Source organism: Phascolarctos cinereus, unplaced genomic scaffold (assembly GCF_003287225.1).
Source record: "Phascolarctos cinereus isolate Bilbo 61053 unplaced genomic scaffold, phaCin_HiC Scaffold_7;HRSCAF=346, whole genome shotgun sequence".
NCBI classification, from domain to species: Eukaryota; Metazoa; Chordata; class Mammalia; order Diprotodontia; family Phascolarctidae; genus Phascolarctos; species Phascolarctos cinereus.
This window is the reverse complement of record NW_027556180.1, coordinates 176643047-176661594: the sequence shown is the minus strand read 5'-3', so window position 1 is coordinate 176661594 and position 18548 is coordinate 176643047. Positions and strand designations below refer to the sequence as shown.

At 36.1% G+C, this 18548-nt stretch overlaps 1 pseudogene; it reads right to left on the bottom strand.

Annotated features, from left to right (window-relative positions):
• Positions 1-795: 795 nt before the first annotated feature.
• LOC110209235 (macrophage-capping protein pseudogene) overlaps positions 796-18548 on the bottom strand; it is a 52327-nt pseudogene continuing 34574 nt past the window's right edge.

Sequence of the window (18548 nt, the reverse complement as noted above, 5' to 3'; positions counted from 1 at the left end):
GAGCTGAACTGATTATTACCTTCTAGTCTCATGTTCTCCCCTGAAGGGAAAAGGATTATTATGTCTCCTTTCCAATTTTATGTTTGTCTCCATGTTTCTCAATTCCTCACTGGGAGGTGGGTGGAAATTTTCGATAACCATATTATTTGAACCCAAAATCAAGACATATAGTCTAAGAAGAGAAATTGTATATGCAAAGACCCATGAGAGTACTTGGGTTCAAATCCTAGTTCTGTCACTTGCCTTAGTCAAATCATTTAACCTCTGTGGAGCCTTTTTACTCATTTTTAAAAAGCACAGTTTGGACCAGTTGATTTCTAAAGCCCTTTCCAGATATAAACCTATGATCCTATCTTTTATTTTCTTGAAATCAAGACTGTCCTGTAAAATCTAAAATATACTATACATATGTGGTTTGTACTCCTTCAACTGATCCCGTCAAGATATCTTCCTATATTTCTCCTCATTACCCAAGCTCCTAAAAAAAAAATCTGTATTATTTGCCTGTTTCCTCACTTTCTACTCCCAAACCCCTTGTATTTTGGCTTCTGACCTCACTAGAGAGAGAAGCTGCTCTTTCCAAGGTAATCAACATCTCCTAATTGCTACATCCAATGACCTTTTCTCAGACTTACTTCTCTTTGACCTGCCTGAAGCCCTTTCTCTTTCATATTTTTGTCTTCCTTGGCTTCTATGACACTACAAAATCTTGGTTATCTTCCTGCCTAGCTGGCTGCTCTCTCTCAATCTTTGCTGTATCATCAACCCTCTTCTTCCTAAGTGTGTGAGTCTCCCTTAAGGCACGCCCTCGGCCTTCATCATTTCTCTTTCTATGCTCCCTTTCTTGATAAGCTCATTAGCTTTCAGGTGTTCAGTGATCGTCTCTGTGAAGATGACTCCTAAATCTATATAACCAACCCTAATAACTGCCTGTTGGGCATATCCATATGATAATTTCATAGGCATCTCAAATTCACTAAGTCCAAAACAGAACTCATTACTTTGTCTGCCCCTTCTACCCCCTTCAAAATTTCCTATTTCTATTGAGGGATATTCCATCTTCCCAGTCACCAAGTTGTGAGATTTTGGAATCATCTTTGACCCTTTTGTCTTCTTAATCCTTTATATGCAATCAGTTGGCAAATCTTACCAAGTCTAATCTTCACATCTCTTACCTCTATCTCCTATCCTCTGTCCTTATTCAAAATCTCATCACTTCTTACCTAGACCGTTGCAATAGTCTCCTAATAAGCACTCCCCATCATCTTTAATCCATCATCCACATAGCTGCTAAATTAATAATTAATTTTACGTTTTTTTCTTTATGCACTCTAATTCAGGTCAGGCTTATTGAGACCTACATACTCATATATAAGGTAAGCTTTTTGCCAGCCACATTTGATATATGAAATACCAGGAATATAGTTAGGCAGGAGGAAAACAGTGACCTTGCTCTGTAGGCTTAATTTATTCCCATACTTCTTCCTTTTCCACTCATTAAAATGGGAGAGAAAATGAGGTTTGCGGTTGAAAAACTAAGGACTCTCCTTTGATATTCTGTTGGTAGGAAGTCTCTACAACAAGCAGAAAGTTACATGGACTTTCTGACCCCAAGTCTGACAAAGATACTTGAAAAAGACCCTGCCTTTGGTGACCAGAAAATACAAGTGAAAAAAATAGACTTAAGTTTAAAGGCATGAATGAGCCAGGGATAACTCTGCTTTTTTTTTTTTTCCCAAAGAGCACGGCAACCGGGGAGAGGAATCTTTCTAGAGAGGTAAGTTGGTTCTAGCCTCAGGCTAGCTGAGATACACAGATCTCTCACTATGAGAAAAAAGTCACCAAGGGATTTTTTATCTCTCTAGTTCAATGGTGTTAGAGTATGTTAGGGCTTCTTTCTAACAACCATATATATATATTAAAAAAAAACCCTCCGTGCTTTAAGCTAAAGGAGTGATTACAGAGACTACATATTCTCCCCAAGGAAGAGACTGCATCCCAGCTGACAACTCCTGCGTCAGCCAGAAGCTGGAAACAAAGAGAAGTTCAACAACCTTGTGCCTAGCCAAGCTTTACTTGTCTCTGACCAGCAAAGCAACATGAAATAGTGAGCACACGAGAAACCAGCCAGAAGAAATGCCTCACAGAGGCTATAGTAGCCTGGTAAACTATTCCATACTAGAAGAGCAGGGATTGGATTGGATGAGAATCATGATGTAATAATGATATGAATAGCTTGAGGATACTTCACCAGAAGACATCCGTGTCCCTATAGCTGTGTGTCATTTCCCTAAGGTGTGCCTCAGTCCCATGTGTTCCCTTTCTGTGTCCAATCTTCTCATGAACATTGTTTATAATTGTGGGAGAACATGTCCTGGGTTTATTGGGGGAAATGTTCTGTTACTATTCTTTTTACCACGCCATTTCATCAAATGCTTTTGGTTTTTAGCTAATTATATCTTCTGGATGATAGTGGATATAAGCCTATCAACTTAGACTTGTCTATGGGTTTGGAGTGGATGTGGTCCATATACAAGGGACAGACTTGCATGAGAGGTGGAGAGTGCCCTATCCCACGTACAAGCCAAAGTGGTCTACCAGCTGTTGCCCGAACTCAGCATTCCATCTCCCAACTCTGTGTGCCTATGAGCAGGTTGTCCCCCATGTCTGTAATACAAACAGTGAGTTGGGGGATGTCTACTCCAAACATATGAAGACTTCCCTGGGTGGAATGGGCAGATGAAATAAATTTGTCCCAACTGCCATTAAGGCAGTTGAAGCAGGCACTCTGGAGAGTTTAGAGCTTGGTCAAGGGGCAGCTAGGTGGCACAGTGGATAGCACACCGGCTCTGGAGTCAGGAGGACCTGAGCTCAAATCCGGCCTCAGATACATGACACTTCCTAGCTGTGTGACTCTGGGCAAGTCGCTTAACCCCAGTTGCCTCGCTAGAAACAACAACAAAAACAACAACAAGAACAACAACAACAACAACAAACAGCTTGAGCTTGGTCAGACATCGAAGATGCCAAGTTCATCCACTGTACCCTGGGTCATCACCAGTCATCTTGACTTTTGTCCTGCCATTGGACTTCGATGACCCAGGAAGAGAGAGTGAGGCTGATGATTTTGCGCAACTCTGCTTCACCTAAACCCAGTTCACTGGGGCAACTTAAGGCATAACAACGTGATGTCATTGGTCTAAACAAAGATGAACAACAACGCACCCATTTCACAATTCTACCTCTTAGAATCCTCTTCCCCAGCTGGGTAAGCTTGATGCTAAAATCTCTGTAATGAGGACAATAAGGATGCTCACCACTCCCTCACCCCGACCCCATTTTGTTGTTCAGTCATTTTTTTTTTCAGGCATGTCCAATTCTACATGACCCCATCTGGGGTTTCCATTTCCTTCTTCAGCTCATTTTACAGATGAGAAAACTGAGGCAAACAGGGTAAAGTGACTTGCCTAGGTTCACATAGCTAGAAAGTGTCTGCCACTGAATTTTGATAACCCAGGAAGAGTAAGGCTGATTATTTTTGTGCAACTCTGCCTCACTTAAATCCAATTCATGCACAGGTCAAGACATCACCTTGTGATGGCTTTGGTTAAGGTTGAATAACAATATACCTGTTCCACAACCTCTTAGAATCCCTAGCTTTCTCTAAGGAGCAGCTCAAGTGCTTCTCTAAGTGAAATTTTTCCTGATTTCTCGAACCTGCAAAAAGAGGTGAATGTTTTTTCCTCCTCAAAATTTTCTGTAGTATTTTTGTGTGTATGTGTTGCACCCCCTCCCCCAGTAGAATGTAAGCTCATCAAGGACAAGAACTGTTTGATTTTTTGTCATTGTATCCCCAGAGTGGCTCATATAAAGTAGGCACAATAATTGAATTGAATTGCACTTCAGGTAACTACTCAAAGTTTCAAGAGGTCCATTTGTAAATTGGTTCTCTCAGAGAAACAATGTCATAAATAGTGGTCAGATTTCTATGTAGTTCACACAAATCCAGTTAATCCATCATGTAAATGAACTACCTTACCTATAGTACCAGCCTGAATTCTGGGTCTGCAGGACAAAAAAACAAAACAAACAAACAAACAAAAAAATGGAAAAAGATAATAACTCCTTTCTCTTACCTAGTATAGAAAATGTTTGAAAATAAATTAGGTCTTCCTCTTACATCTTCCTGTATCACTTTCTGTACTCTTCTCTATACCCTTCTCTAATCTCTTATCACCTCCTCCCCAGGGATCTCATTGTTTTCTTGTGGCCCTAAACTCCCCATTGGAACATTCCTACTTTGGATTTGGGGAAAAGCTGGTTTTTCCTTTATTCTATAAATTGTTCCATGCTCCAAAATTACTTCCCTGTCTCCAAAAAAAAATATGCTCTTTCTCTTAAAGAATACAGTTTTAGCTGGATGTGAGGAGGGAATCAGTCTAGTTAAATTAATATGCTAAGCTGTAACTGTCTCAAGATCCACTAATCCTCCCAGTGATATCTACTTTTTTTTTTTTGGCTAGGCAGTGGGGCTAAGTGACTTGCCCAGGGTCACACAGCTAGTGAGAGTTATGTGTCTGAGGCTGGATTTGAACTCAGGTCCTCCTGACTCCAGGGCCAGTGTTCTATCCACTGCACTACCTAACTGCCCCTGATATCTACATTTTCAAAAGAGAGGAAGCATATTAACCTGGATGAATCTTTACCTCTTCAAATTTCAAGCAGTTTAATAGTCAATTTAAATAATTCAAGCAGTGTATATTTATATAGGAAGGGGAGGGATATTTTTGGGCAGGGAGACCTCTGCTTGGATATCTGCTCCCCTCTTCCTTATGTCAGCTCCATTTTAACCATCCCTGTTTTATATTACCTTCTTCCATTTTTTTTTTTTGCTTTTTGATGAGGCAGTTGGGGTTAAGTGACTTGCCCAAGGGTCACACAGCTAGTAAGTGTTATGTGTCCGAGGTCAGATTTGAACTCAGGTCCTTCTGAATCCAGGGCCAGTGCTCTATCCACTGCGCTACCTAGCTGCCCCTACCTTCTTCCTTTTTAACCATCCCTGTTTTATATTACTTTCTTCCTCTCCTCCACCTCTGAACTCACAGGTTCTCTAAAAGTCTGAAGCATTTTTCTTTAACAGCTCTCACTGCAGTGATATTGGGATCTCTTATAGCAGAGAAGGTGGGGTAGACTGCATGAGAAAGGAGGAGGGGGGAAGATGCCCCTACGTATGTGCTGTTTCTAAATCACAATTTTGTAAGTCAGGGCCTATGTGGTTATGCTTTTCGAAATATTTAACTCATATTATCTAATTTGACGCAAATATACACATACACATTTATGTGAATTTAAGACTATGCTCATAATACATTAATGTAGATGTTAAAATTTCACTGATAAATTTGGCTTCAACACATCATACAAATCCCCCTGAATATGCTAATCAAATTCCCTACTTGTTAAAAGGAAAGATGTGTGCTTTATTAGTTAATAGCAATGTCGTCCAGCAGTTTTGATTCCAGTTTGTTGCTATTTTCATTTGCACAGTGGTAGTTGCTACATATATTGTTCTCTTGGTTCTGCTTTGTTCACTTCACACAAGCCTTCTCATATTTCTAGGAGTTTTCCATATTCTTCATTCCTCATGGTACAGAAAATTTCTATTATATCCAAGTACTGCCATTTGTTTGGCCATTCCCTAATTGTTGGACTTAAAGTTTGTTCTTTTCTTTTTCTTTTTTTTTCTTTTTGCAGTTACAAATATTGTTGCTACAAAGTGTATAAAACCAAAAGAGCGGTTCCTGGTCCAAGGTAGAAACAGGTTTGTAACTTCACTTGCATAGTTTTTTTTCTTTGCCTTGAGCAGTTCACCTAGAATTTTTAAAAGTACAAATAGGGGCTTATGAGTAATAAAAAAGAATCACAGAGTGTCTTGACAGTGGTTTCCTTGAAGACCCGATCTGCAAGTATTATTTGCAGGGTTGCCCCAGAAGAGGTGTAACATAGATTTGTGTATACATATATAGCTATTACATTTGCATTTTTATTGTTGTTCAGTTGTTCCAGTTGCGTCTGACTCTTTGTGATCCCATTTGGGATTTTCTTGGCAAAGATACTAGAGTGGTCTTTTGTAGTTCTAAATATTATGTTCCTATATACAAGGTATTAGCTGGATATTAGAATACCTATCCTCTAGGTAATTTGAAAAATATTCAATGTGCATGGATAGGTCAAGACAACACAGTAAAAATGATAACCCTCTTAAAGTTAGAGACATAAAACTTTAAATTTCTACAATTTCATCACTGTGAGTACTTTCTACAACAACCCACATAGCAATCCCTCCATGACTTATGAAATGACCTTCATTAGTTGTAGACAAAAAACAAAAATAAAAACCTGTTACCTTGTGGCCAACCTGATGATGAATTTTTTTGAAATTATCTAGGGTGGTCCTTAAACAACAGATCTTCCATCCTTCACTACACTTAGAAAGTTTCCATATTGTAAGAATCTGACCTAGAACTAGACACACACACACACACACACACACACACACACACACACACACACACGCATGCATACTATCATTGGTATAATATACCATGTATAATATATATAACATATATTTTTATACATATATAACACGTGTGTGTGTGTGTGTGTGTATGTGTGTACACACACACCTTTGGTAGAGCATTTTAAAATGCAATACATCCTCCATACCACAATCAGGCAATGGAGTAAGACTTCAGTAGAAGAGCTGATGCATTATGTAATACAATATCCATCAAAATAACATTTCTCCCCCATTTTTTTACAGAGCTAGCTAAAATTATAAAGACATTTTAATGGAGAAAAAAGCAAATGCATTATCAAGATAAACTTTGAGGTATAGAAAAAGTTGATGAAAGTAGACTTTTATTATCAGTCTCTAATACATGTTAGAAGTAATTATTAGCAAAACATTCTTGTAACTAGCTCCCAAAGAAAGGAGGAGAAAAAGAAGAAAAAAATACATAATAGAACAGAACGGAAATGTCAGAATCAGATATATACAAAAGATTAGTTTATATAATCCATTTGAAAATAAAACCTAAGAATAGGATTAATTATTCCATTAATATTGTTGATAAACCTGGATAGTGACATGACAAAACAAGAAATTTAAATCCTTAGCTCACACTGCATTCTATAATAAATTCCAGATGTATCATAGACTTAAATATTAAAAGAAGTCATAAAAATGTTAGAAGAAAAGGGAAGAATATATTTATCTCAATTTCTTGAATAAATAAAATAAATAATAGACAATAAGATAGCTGTATTCCATTACATAAAAATAATTTTGTACAACAAAAAATAACTGAAATTTGAAAGCTAATAATTTGAGGAAAGTATTGCAGGAAAAGAACTGATACAAATATTCAAGGGGAACATCCATTCCTCAAAGTATAGTCAAGGTGTGTGAATACATGTTTTACAAAGGTCTAAACACAAAGTATAAATAACTACTTTTTAAAAAAATGTCAAGATTCCTAATAGAGAAATACAAATTTAAAAAAATTTTTGACACACCACCTCATACCCACCAAATTGGCAAAATAAACAAAATAACAAAACTCAATGCTAGTGGAATCATGCAGAACTAGGTACAATATGTTCCTAATAAAGTTGTAAAGTCTGACACAGAATATGTCCTTAATAAAAGTTGATTGATTGTGAAAGGTCATGACAAAAGTTATTTTAAAAATCAGGTGCTTTGAATCAATCATTCTAACAGTTAACAAACATTTATTAGGCATATACTGTATGCAGAATATAATGTGTAGGGCCTGGGGTAAATACAAATTTTAGATAAGATATGATCTATCTCTTCAAAGAGTTTCTTATTCTAGTAGGAGAATGAAGCAATAATAGTTAACTAAAACATATAATATTACATGCTAAGTAAAACAGAAGAAAAGGTTAGGGAGGGCACTCAAAATATAGGAAATAAGGTGAACAATATTGTAGAATAGAAGACTACATGACATATTCAGGAAAGAGAGAGAAGTCTGATTTGGCCAGAACAGAAAGTACATTCAGGGAACTAATAAGGAATAACTCTATAAAGATAGATTAGTGTCGGAATTTGGAAGGCCTCAAATACTTTGCTTGGAAAACAATAGGAAGCCATCTGATTTTTTTTTTTTAATCAGAGAAGTGATATGCCTAGACCTTTGCATAAAACAATTTTTTTGGTATCAATATGGAAAATTAGAAGTATAGGGGAAAAGTGATAAAGTATATGAGGAGGCTGTTGCAATAAAGCAAATAAGTGGTAATGAAGCTATAATGTATGGTGGCAGTAAGAATAGAGAGGAGAGAATGGAAGGGAAAGTTGTTGCAGAGACAGAATTGGCTTTGTAACTAATAGGATGTAACATGGCTTTATAACTGATAGGACATGAGAAATGAGAAAGATGGGAAGAGAAAGAAAAATCCCCAAGATTCAAAGATTGAACATAAATTGAATAGTGGCAGAACAAAAAGAAATAGAGAAGTCAGAAGCAAGAGTGAGTTTATTGGAGAAAAGGTAATAATCCCAGTTTGGGATGTATTGACTTAGAGGTGCTTATAGGACATCCAGGTGAAGATGCTATGTAAAAAGTTAGAGGTAATGTGATTTTGACATGACTTGTAATACCATAAGCAAATTAGGGGAGCATGGAATAGTTTACCTGTCAGATCTAAGGATAAGGGAAGAATTTATGATGAAATGAGAGCATTACGAGATATAAAATGGATAATTTTGATTACATTAAATAAAAAGGTTTTACACAAACAAAACCAATGCAGCCAAGATTAGAAGGAAAGTAATTGAAAATTGAAAATTTTTTATAGCAAATTTCTCTGATGAAAACTTTATTTCTCAAATACATAGAGAACTGAGTCAAATTTATAAGAATATAAATCATTTCCCAGATGATAAATAGTCAAAGGATATGAACAGACAGTTTTCAGACAAAGAAATAAAAGTTATCTATAGTCATATGAAAAATGCACTAAAACACTATTGATTAGAGAAATGCAAATAAAATGATTCTGAAGAACCACCTCACACCTATTACATAGGTTAATATGGAGAAAAAGAAAATGACAAATGTTGGAGGGGATGTGGGAAAACTGGGACACTAATACATTGTTGGTGGAGTTGTGAACTGATCCAACCATTCTGGAGAGCAATTTGGAACTATGGCCAAAGAGCTATAAAACCGTACATACCCTTTGACCCGGCAATAGGGTCGATAGTCTGTATCTCAAAGAATTTTTATTTAAAGGAAAAAGTCTACATGTACCAAAAAAATATTTATAGGAGCTCTTCTTATGGTGGCAAAGAATTGAAAATTGAGAGAATGTCTATCAATTGGGGAATGGCTGGAGAGGATTCTCAGAAGATGGTGGAGTAGGTCAGAAAATTCCAAGCTCCCAACATTTTCCCCCACAAAAGAGATAAAGTAGCACCTCAAGGTGAACGAAGTGTGGTAAAAATAAATAAGAATAGGGGCACAACAGGGGTCCTCCAAGGACAAACTGAGAAGGAGAAAAACCCCCAGGACAAGGTTTGGTCCCTGTGAAGAGTAAACATCTCCAGACCAGAGACTGCCTAAATGATGACTGGAAAGCCCTGGGGTTAGCCGAGTTTGGGAGTCTGCCTCAGCCCCAGTCACAGGAACTTTTAACCCTGGGACAGTGAGTGGAGTTGGGTGTCTGAGCCTGGGACAGCAAGGGGACTTGGGTGTCTGAGCCTGGGAAGATGGAGGGAACTTCTGCTGACAAGGAACCCCAGGCCCAGCTGTGCTGCAGAGAGCTGCAGGGACAAGAAGGAATCAGCAGGACACCCCTGGCTGTGGGCACTTACAGGAGTCTGGAGGTTTGGCTTTGGTTCCAGGGTGGAGAGGACAACTGAAAGTTTGAGGCCAGAGGTACCATCCCCCTACCCCAGTACTAGAGGTGATTACAAAAATTAAGGTATTACCAGAAAAAAAAATGCTCAGGCAAAGGAGAAAGAATCCAACCACAGAAAGTTATTATGGGAATAGAAAAGACCGGGATTCATCTTCAGAGGAGGATATTGAAGCAAAGAATCCCTCTTCTACCCCAAAGAATAATGTCAAATGGTCATCTGCCCAAAAAGAATGTGTAGAAGAATTTTTTAAAGACTTTTAAGATCAAATAAAAGAAATTTGAGGAAAAATTAAAAAAAGAAGAAGAATCCAAGAAAAACAAAAAGACTATGAAAAGAAAGTCAACCAATTAGAAAAGGAGATCCAGAATCTTGAAAATTTGAATTGGGTAAAGGGAAGTCAGTGGAATTATAAGAGATCAAGAAATAATAAAACAAAACATTAAGAATGAAAAAATAGATGAGAAAGTAAAACATAAGAAAAGCAACTGATCTGGAGAACAGATCAAGAAGAGAAAACATAAGAATAATTGGACTACCTGAAAGCTATGATAAAAAAAAAAAAGAATCTTGACACAATAATACAAGAAATAATTAAAGAAACTTGTCCTGAAGCATTAGAATGAAGGGGGAAAGTAGAAATAGAAAAAAACTATTGATTACCACTTGAAAAAGACTATGAGGAAGACTTACAGGATTATTATAGTCAAAATCCAAAACCCCTAGCTCAAGGATAAAATATTAAGAGCAACAAGGAAAAAAAAACAATTTAAATATGATGGTGCCACAATTAGAATCACACAAGACCTAGCAGCAGAGACATTAAAGGACCACAGGTCTTGTGACGCTATATATCTAAGGGCCAAAGAACTGGGGTTCCGGCCAAAAATATCATACCTACCAAAGTTAAGCATAATCCTGAAGGGAAAAAAATGGACATTTGATCAATTGTCAGACTTCCAGACCTTTGTTTAAAAAAAAAAAGACCCCAAACCCTGAACTTAATAGAAGATTTGACAGACAAGAGCCAAGAGAAGGCACATACCAAAGATTAATTACAAGTGATTCAATAAAGACAGACCATTTACCTTTCATGTATGTAAAATGTAAAATGTGTGTCTAAGATTTTACTTTAAAATGTAAAACCATCTAGGAACAATTAAAAAGATAATTCTCTTATACAGATGAGGTGTGAGAGGAAGAACTGACATAGAGGAATTAGATGGGGGAGGAGGACTGATAGTTCTAGTAACCTACTTTCATCAAGAATGGGTTCTAGAGGGAACAATACATATATATCTAGAAAAGTATAAAAATCTAAATTCAAAAGAAATGAAATGGTAAGGGAATAGGGAGGGGGGAGAGGATAAAGGAGGGATATCTAGAGGGGAGGATAAGGGAATAGGTTAAAAGGAGGTTATAGAAGGGTGTTGAGATCAATGTGAATAGGAGGAGAAGGGAGGGATCTTTAGAGGGGAGTATGAGGGAATAGGTTAAAGGGGTATAGATTTATAAAGGGTGTTGAGATTTATGGGAAGATGGGGAGGGATCCTTGGAGTGGGGTTAGGCTAAGTAATAGGAGGGCAAGATAGCAGATAGAAGTAAACTAGAGGAGTTAGGAGGGATAGGAAATAAAAGATACACATAAATATAAAAACAAAAATCAGGTGCAGAATTTGTTAGGGAACATATATGTCTATATATGTAGGTATGCATGTATATATGTATGTATGTGTATACATATATGTGTATGTGTGTATGTATATTATATATATATATATATATATATATATATATATATATATATGTATATATATATATAAATATATCCACACTTAATTGTAACCTTCTTGGGGTGAGGAGAGGAAGGAGAAAAAAAGAACAAAGTAAAAAGTGCACAGTAGAGAACAAAAGAAAATTTACAAGGAAGCAAAGAAAAGATGGATAGCTCGCAACACAATGTGCAGTATTTATCATAGAGATTTTCTTGAAATGAAAATTTATTGCTATATATATTTTGAATCCTCTCCTATGTTCTGCTATGCACATAATATGCTTTTTTTCCTTTTTTTCCTTTTTTCCCCCTTGTATTTAAGTTTATGACATGTTTCTTTTTCTTTTCTCTATTCTATATTTGAGTTCTGGTGTTTGAGTCTAAAATAAAAAAAAGAAAAAAATTGGGGAATGGTTGAACAAGTTGTGGTATTTGATTGTGATGGAATACTATTGTGAGTGAAATGATGAGTAAGATGCTTTAAAAAAAACAACATGAACTGATGCAAAGTGAAGTGAGCAGAGACAGGAGAAGAACATTGCACACAGCAATAGCAATAGTGTATGATGATCAACTGTGAATAACTTAGCTATTCTTAGCAATACAGTGATTAAAGACATTTAGTAAGGGCTTATGATGAAAAATACTATCTACCTCTAGAGAAAGGACTTACAGAGTCTGAATATAATTCGGAGCATATGTTTTTTATTTTATTTTTCTTGGGGGTTTTTTTGGTCTATTTTTTCTTTCACAACGTGACTAATATGGAAATATGTCTTGCATGACTGCATATGTATAATCTGTATCAAATTGCTAGCCTTCTCAATGAGGGGGTAGGGGAGGAAGGAAAGGAAAGAATTTGGAACTCAAAATTTTTAAAAACAAATGTTAAAAGTTAGAGGTATATATCTGAAAGTTAGAGAAAAGTCAACTGGAGATTTATATTTTGGTCATCTGCAAAAAAAATACATATATGTATGTGTATATATGTATATACACATGCATATATATGGAAAGAGAGAGAGAGAGAGAGAGAGAGAGAGAGAGAGAGAGAGAGAGAGAGAGAGAGAGAGAGAGAGAGAGAGATTAAAGCCATGGAACTAAATCACATTGCCCAGGGAAAGAATACAGAGAGAAAAAGAAACTGGGAAAAGTAAGATGAATTACTAATAGAAACAGAGAAGGAAGAGGGAGGGAAAGGGTATAAGAAGAAGGATCAGTTTTAGTGAAGAATAGAGACATAGTTTCTTCTGGACCTAAAGAAAGAAGGAGAAAGTGGCTGATGGCACTTCTCAGTGACATGTATGTAATCTGCTATGACTCTTCACTCAAACTTATCCCACATATCCAATCTGTTGTCAAATTTTGTCATTTTTATTTTTAAAAAATCTCATATATTTTCTTCCTTCTGATCATATCATAACCATCTTTGTGAAGTCGCTCACCAACTCCTGCTTGAGCTATTGCCACAGCCTTCTAATTAATCTCTCTGCCTCAAGCTCTCCACACTCCAATCCTCCATTCAATTGCTAGTGATTTTCCTAAAATTTAAGTATGATCAGGTTACCCTCCTCAGTATATTCCTCTGGCTCCCATTATTACCCCCATTTTAAAATATAAACTCTTCTGTTGGCATTTAAAACTCATCACGACCTGACCCCTATGAGTTCATTCTTCTTGTATCTTAGTCTCATCCATGCATGCTACAATCCAGATACACTCTCCTAATTGCTCTCCCTTCACACTTGACCTTCTGTCTCCTGACTCCTTTCATTTTATTTTTTTTTTGGTGAGGCAATTGGGGTTAAGTGACTTACCCACAGTCACACAGCTAGTGAGTGTTATGTGTCTGATGCCAAATTTGAACTCAAGTCCTCCTGACTCCAGGGCCAGTGCTCTATCCACTGCACCACCTAGCTGCCCCCTCCTGATGCCTTTCATTTGTGCTGGCTGCCCCCTGTACCTAGAATGTTCTCCTGCCTATCTTCTCTGTCTTCCTTTAAGATTCAGTTCAAATCTTGCCTTACGTAGGAGACCTTTCCAGGCCCACCATTCTATAGCTTATCTGATTCTCTAAGATTTCTTTCCTGTACCGTATATATCTTATATGTATATAGGTATTTGCATGTTAGCTACACAATTTGAATGTTAATTCTTTGAGAACAGGGACCCTATTTTGCTTTTCTTTGTATCCCTAGCCCCTAGCACAGTGCCTGGCACATAGTAAGTGCTTAATAAAGACTATTGACTGATTGACTATAAATATTGGTGGTTGAAGCATAGTTGGTATAAGAGGAGAAAAGGAGAGGTTTGGGAACAGTCACTGTGGAAAAAAAGCTAGAAATTAATAAGAGTTGAGTGGAGTCAAATTGTCCCAAAGTATTGGAAACAGAATGCAGAGTATAAATTGATATTATCCTTAGGATCACAATGAGTAGAATACTATGTTTAATTCACCGAGAAATATAGCCACCAGATTCCAGGACTTTATAGCTAAAGAAAGAATCTTATAGTCAGCCAGCAGAAATTAATTTAAATAGTATCAATTCTAAATGTTCAAGATTACATATAAAAGACCTCCCCAACCCCCCCCCCCAAGATATGCTGAAATGCAAGAGAAATCACCTTATATGCCAAGATGAACTATTCTATGAAACTGTGGATACTTTAGATTCAGAAAACGATAGATCTTTGTTGAGGTCAGAAACTTTAATTCCTTCTTGATGGAAAAACCAAGAACTGGTCAGGGCTTTTGACATGCAAATATATTAAGCTGATGGGGCAGCTAGGTGATATAGTGAATAGAGCACAAGCCCAGGAGGACCTAAGTTCAAATTCAGCCTCAGATACTTGATACTTACTAGCTGTGTGACTCTTGGCAAGTTACTTAACCCCAATTGCTTCACCAAAAGAAAAAAAAAAAGCAATAAGCTGATAAAACTTAAGGTAATATATGATTGAGTACAAGTAAGAAATAAAGGATGATTCAGTTACAACACTTGTAAGACAGTTGATAAATCTTTAGCTCACACTTTCTGTGAAGGTGATTGAAAAAATAAAGGCTAGGAATTTGAGATTATCTCTGTATTCCCAGAAATGAGAAACTTAATAAATGCTTGATGATTAAGCGATTGAGGAAAGAATCCCTTGAAAAGGGAAAAGAATTAACTAGAACATTTGAATTAACTAGAACATTTTGAAGGACAGAAGGGAACTGATTTGGGAGAAATAAAAGACTGCTTCTTGAAATCAGATGTTACACATGAATGTTAATTAAACAGTGGGTGAAAAATGGATGCAAGACAGTGTTCCTAAATCATATTCTTATCTGTGCTACATAATAAAATTACCCCCCCAAAATTTAACCTATTAGCAAATATAAAATCTTGAGAAGAGAAGGAAGAAGGAAATAGTAGAGGGAGTTTGATTAAGATTCAAATTTTTACTATCAGGAAGCAGTTTGGGACCACAGGGTAGGGCCAGGTTTAAACTGAGCAGGAATTGGCTTCAGAGTGTTGAGGTGGGTTGTAGCAGCAAAAATCAGAGCTAAGACTCTGCTGCTTATCACCAGGTGGACACCTGTGCTGAATGGAAGGATTAAGCAGGTGTGACCGCAGAAACTGGCCAAGCTTGTACCATAAAAAGCCAATTGGAGCAGGAAAACCTAGTGCCCAGCCTTGTACATCATTATGGATCTAAGCTTGCTAAGAGAATGTGGCTGTTCAAAAGAAAAAGGCTTCTCCACTCCTGCAGTGGAAAAATGTCCAATGCCTTCTGAAATATTACCACTCAGAAGAAAAAAAGCAAGGGAGGATCATCAGACTCAACCTGAAATTTAGATCACAGTATTGTATCGTTGAAGTTTCAGGAGACTCAGCATTTACATTTTATGTTCTTGCTAAATATGAATTAAATGAGGACTTGACTATAACCAACAGGGTTATTCACATCCACCAATTTTTAAAGAAATTGTACATAACATATGGCATTTCAGCATTTGCCTCAAGTAAAAATGATGGTGCATGTTTGAGCCAACAATCTTGAAATTCAAGTATTAGATGGGGAGTATGCATTTAAGGCCAAGTACAACTCAAAATATAAAAAGGTCTCACTTAGAATCTTAATTAAGTATGATCAGAGAAGTTTAGGGGGAATCTTTTTATAAAACATAGAGGAAAGACTGCCAAATAGCCAGTTAAGTAATAAAGGTAACCATATAATCTTTGTTACTCATCAAAACAAACAGAAAATTCTTTTGTTTTTCATTTTTGCATCAAAGCTGACAGTTTTCAGTGGATGATAAATTTCCAAATCTTTGGGGAAATGTTACTATGGATCGTATGGATGACGATAAAATTGAAGAGTATCTAAAATGACAGGATCTTTCTACCATGCAGAAATCTGTGCTAAAGAAAGCTGCTCCCTTTCAGAAGGTGATGAAGCCTACTGCACAGAAGCAAAGATCTCAGAGTCACAATAAGCACTTGGCTGAAGTCTGGAAGGGATGCTCTGATATTGCTCTTGGCAAACAGTGGACACTTTCATTTTTGAGCAGGTACCTTTACACAGGATTTTTACTATTGGTGTCCAATATCCAAAGGTTACATAGAATAAAGTAGTATCTTCATCTCCCCCTGCCCCTTTTTATGACTATGGAGCAGAAACAATTAGCTTTCCAGAACAAATGTAAATTATCAAACTCAAAGCTTCCTTTAATTGAATAAGCTAATGAGAAATTGATTAAAAGTAATTTACTGTTCATTTTGTATTTTTCCCCCATGGGGAAAAGATGCTTGGCATGGCATTTAAGTGTCTTTATCTGATATTTAACTATGCTTCTCAATGGTTCCATTTTTTGACTTTTATGGCTTTAAAGACATTTTATGGATAGAAGTGTTTAAAATCTTTATTTATTCTAAGAAAATATGGTTATAATCTATGCTTATAATAAAATCATGGTGGAAAAATTTTTAAGACAATAAAAAATTCAACTCGTCTCCTTGAGCCATAGCAATAAGAGGCATCCATTAAACATTAGGAAGGGTGCATGCCTGTGGCAAACCTGCCACCCTTATGAAATCTGTATTGTCACAAGCTTGAACTGAACAGTAACCCATATTGCCTTTTGGTGGAATGTTAAAGTACTAAAGACAAGTTGATGTACTCCTGGAAAACAAAGATTAGATTGTTACAAAGAAAAGACAGTTTTATGTTTGTTATGGTCAAGATGGGGTGGGGGTGGGGAGAAGATGATGGTGGCCATGTGTTGGTCCAGAAAATAATATTGGGATATTAAAAATAAAATAGGCAGCATGCTGCCTTGTGCTGATTAAAAAGAAAGGGAAAAGTAATGTAAAAGGCTGTATTTGAGGGAGAACCAAACCTAATTATCAAAACCTTGAATGTTAGTGGGTTGAATTCACCAATGCAAAGGAAGCAAATTAATAGAATTGATTAGAAAACAAAATCCAACACTTTATTGCTTACAAGAAACACTTCTAAAGCTTAGAGATTCATTCAAATTCAAAGTGAAAAGCTGGAATAAAATACTTCATTTGTCAGCTGAATTAAAAAAACCAAAGATTACAATCTTGTTTTGGGGATAAGTCAATAAAAATATAGATAACCTTAAGAGAAAATAGGCAGGGAAACAACTTCATGATTAAAGGCAACACAGACGATGAATCTCTTTCTCTCTCTTACTGTCTCTGTATGTGTGTGTGTGTGTGTGTGTGTATGTGTGTATATGTATGTATATATACATGTATATTTAATTGTATGTTCATACAGACATTCACAGAGAATATCAATAAGGTCCTTAAAGGAAGAGCTAAGTGAAATGAAAAAAAAAAAGACAGACAACATTAAATTCTAGGTAATACTAATATTTCTCTTGAAAAGATAAATAAGAGAGGAATTAAAGAGTAACCAAAAATGGGGGAAGGGGAAACTGAATTTGATAGACACCTCTGAAAATTTTTTAATAAGAAATTTAGAGAATACATATTTCAAGAGCTGCCATGGACTTTGTAAAAAAAAATCGATTATATGCTAAGGCAAAAATACATAAATAAATACAAAAAGACAAAAATCTTATATATTTCCTTTCTGACCACAACACAATAAAAATTTTAATCAGTAAAGGAAATATGAACAAAACATGCAGACCTGAACTGAAACTAAAAATGACATTCTAAATAATAAATGGATCAAAGATCAAAACATATATTAAAGTGAATGATAATAATGTGACAATGTATCAAAACTTATGGAACACAGCTAAAGTATTCTTTATAGGAAAATGTATTTTTCTAGATGTATGTTAACTAAAGAGAAAAATGGAGAACTAATGATTTAGCATATAACTAAAAAACCTCAGAAAACAAGTTAGTCATAAAACAACTATAAAAGAAGAAATTTTGAAGCTGAAAAGCAAGGTAAAATAGAATGTTTTAAAAATTAATCTAACATGTCTAAGAATTTTCAAAAACTAAAAAAAAGATAATAATCCTCCTATGCAGAGAGAGAGAGAACAAATTCAAATTAGCCAAATAAAAAATAAAAGGGAGAGTTTGAAATGGAATGGAATATATCAGATACTACTGAACCAAACAACATAGCTATCTATAAAGTGATACAGATTGACATCTATAAAAATATTACCAAAACTAACAAAACAAAAAATAGTTAACCTAAGTAATGCAATCTCAAAGAAATTAAGCAAGGTACAAAGGAATTATCTTGGGGGAGGGGCAGGGGGAGAAAGAACTTACAGGTCCAGGTGGATTTATGATTCAATTACATCAAACATTTCTGGGCCATTGC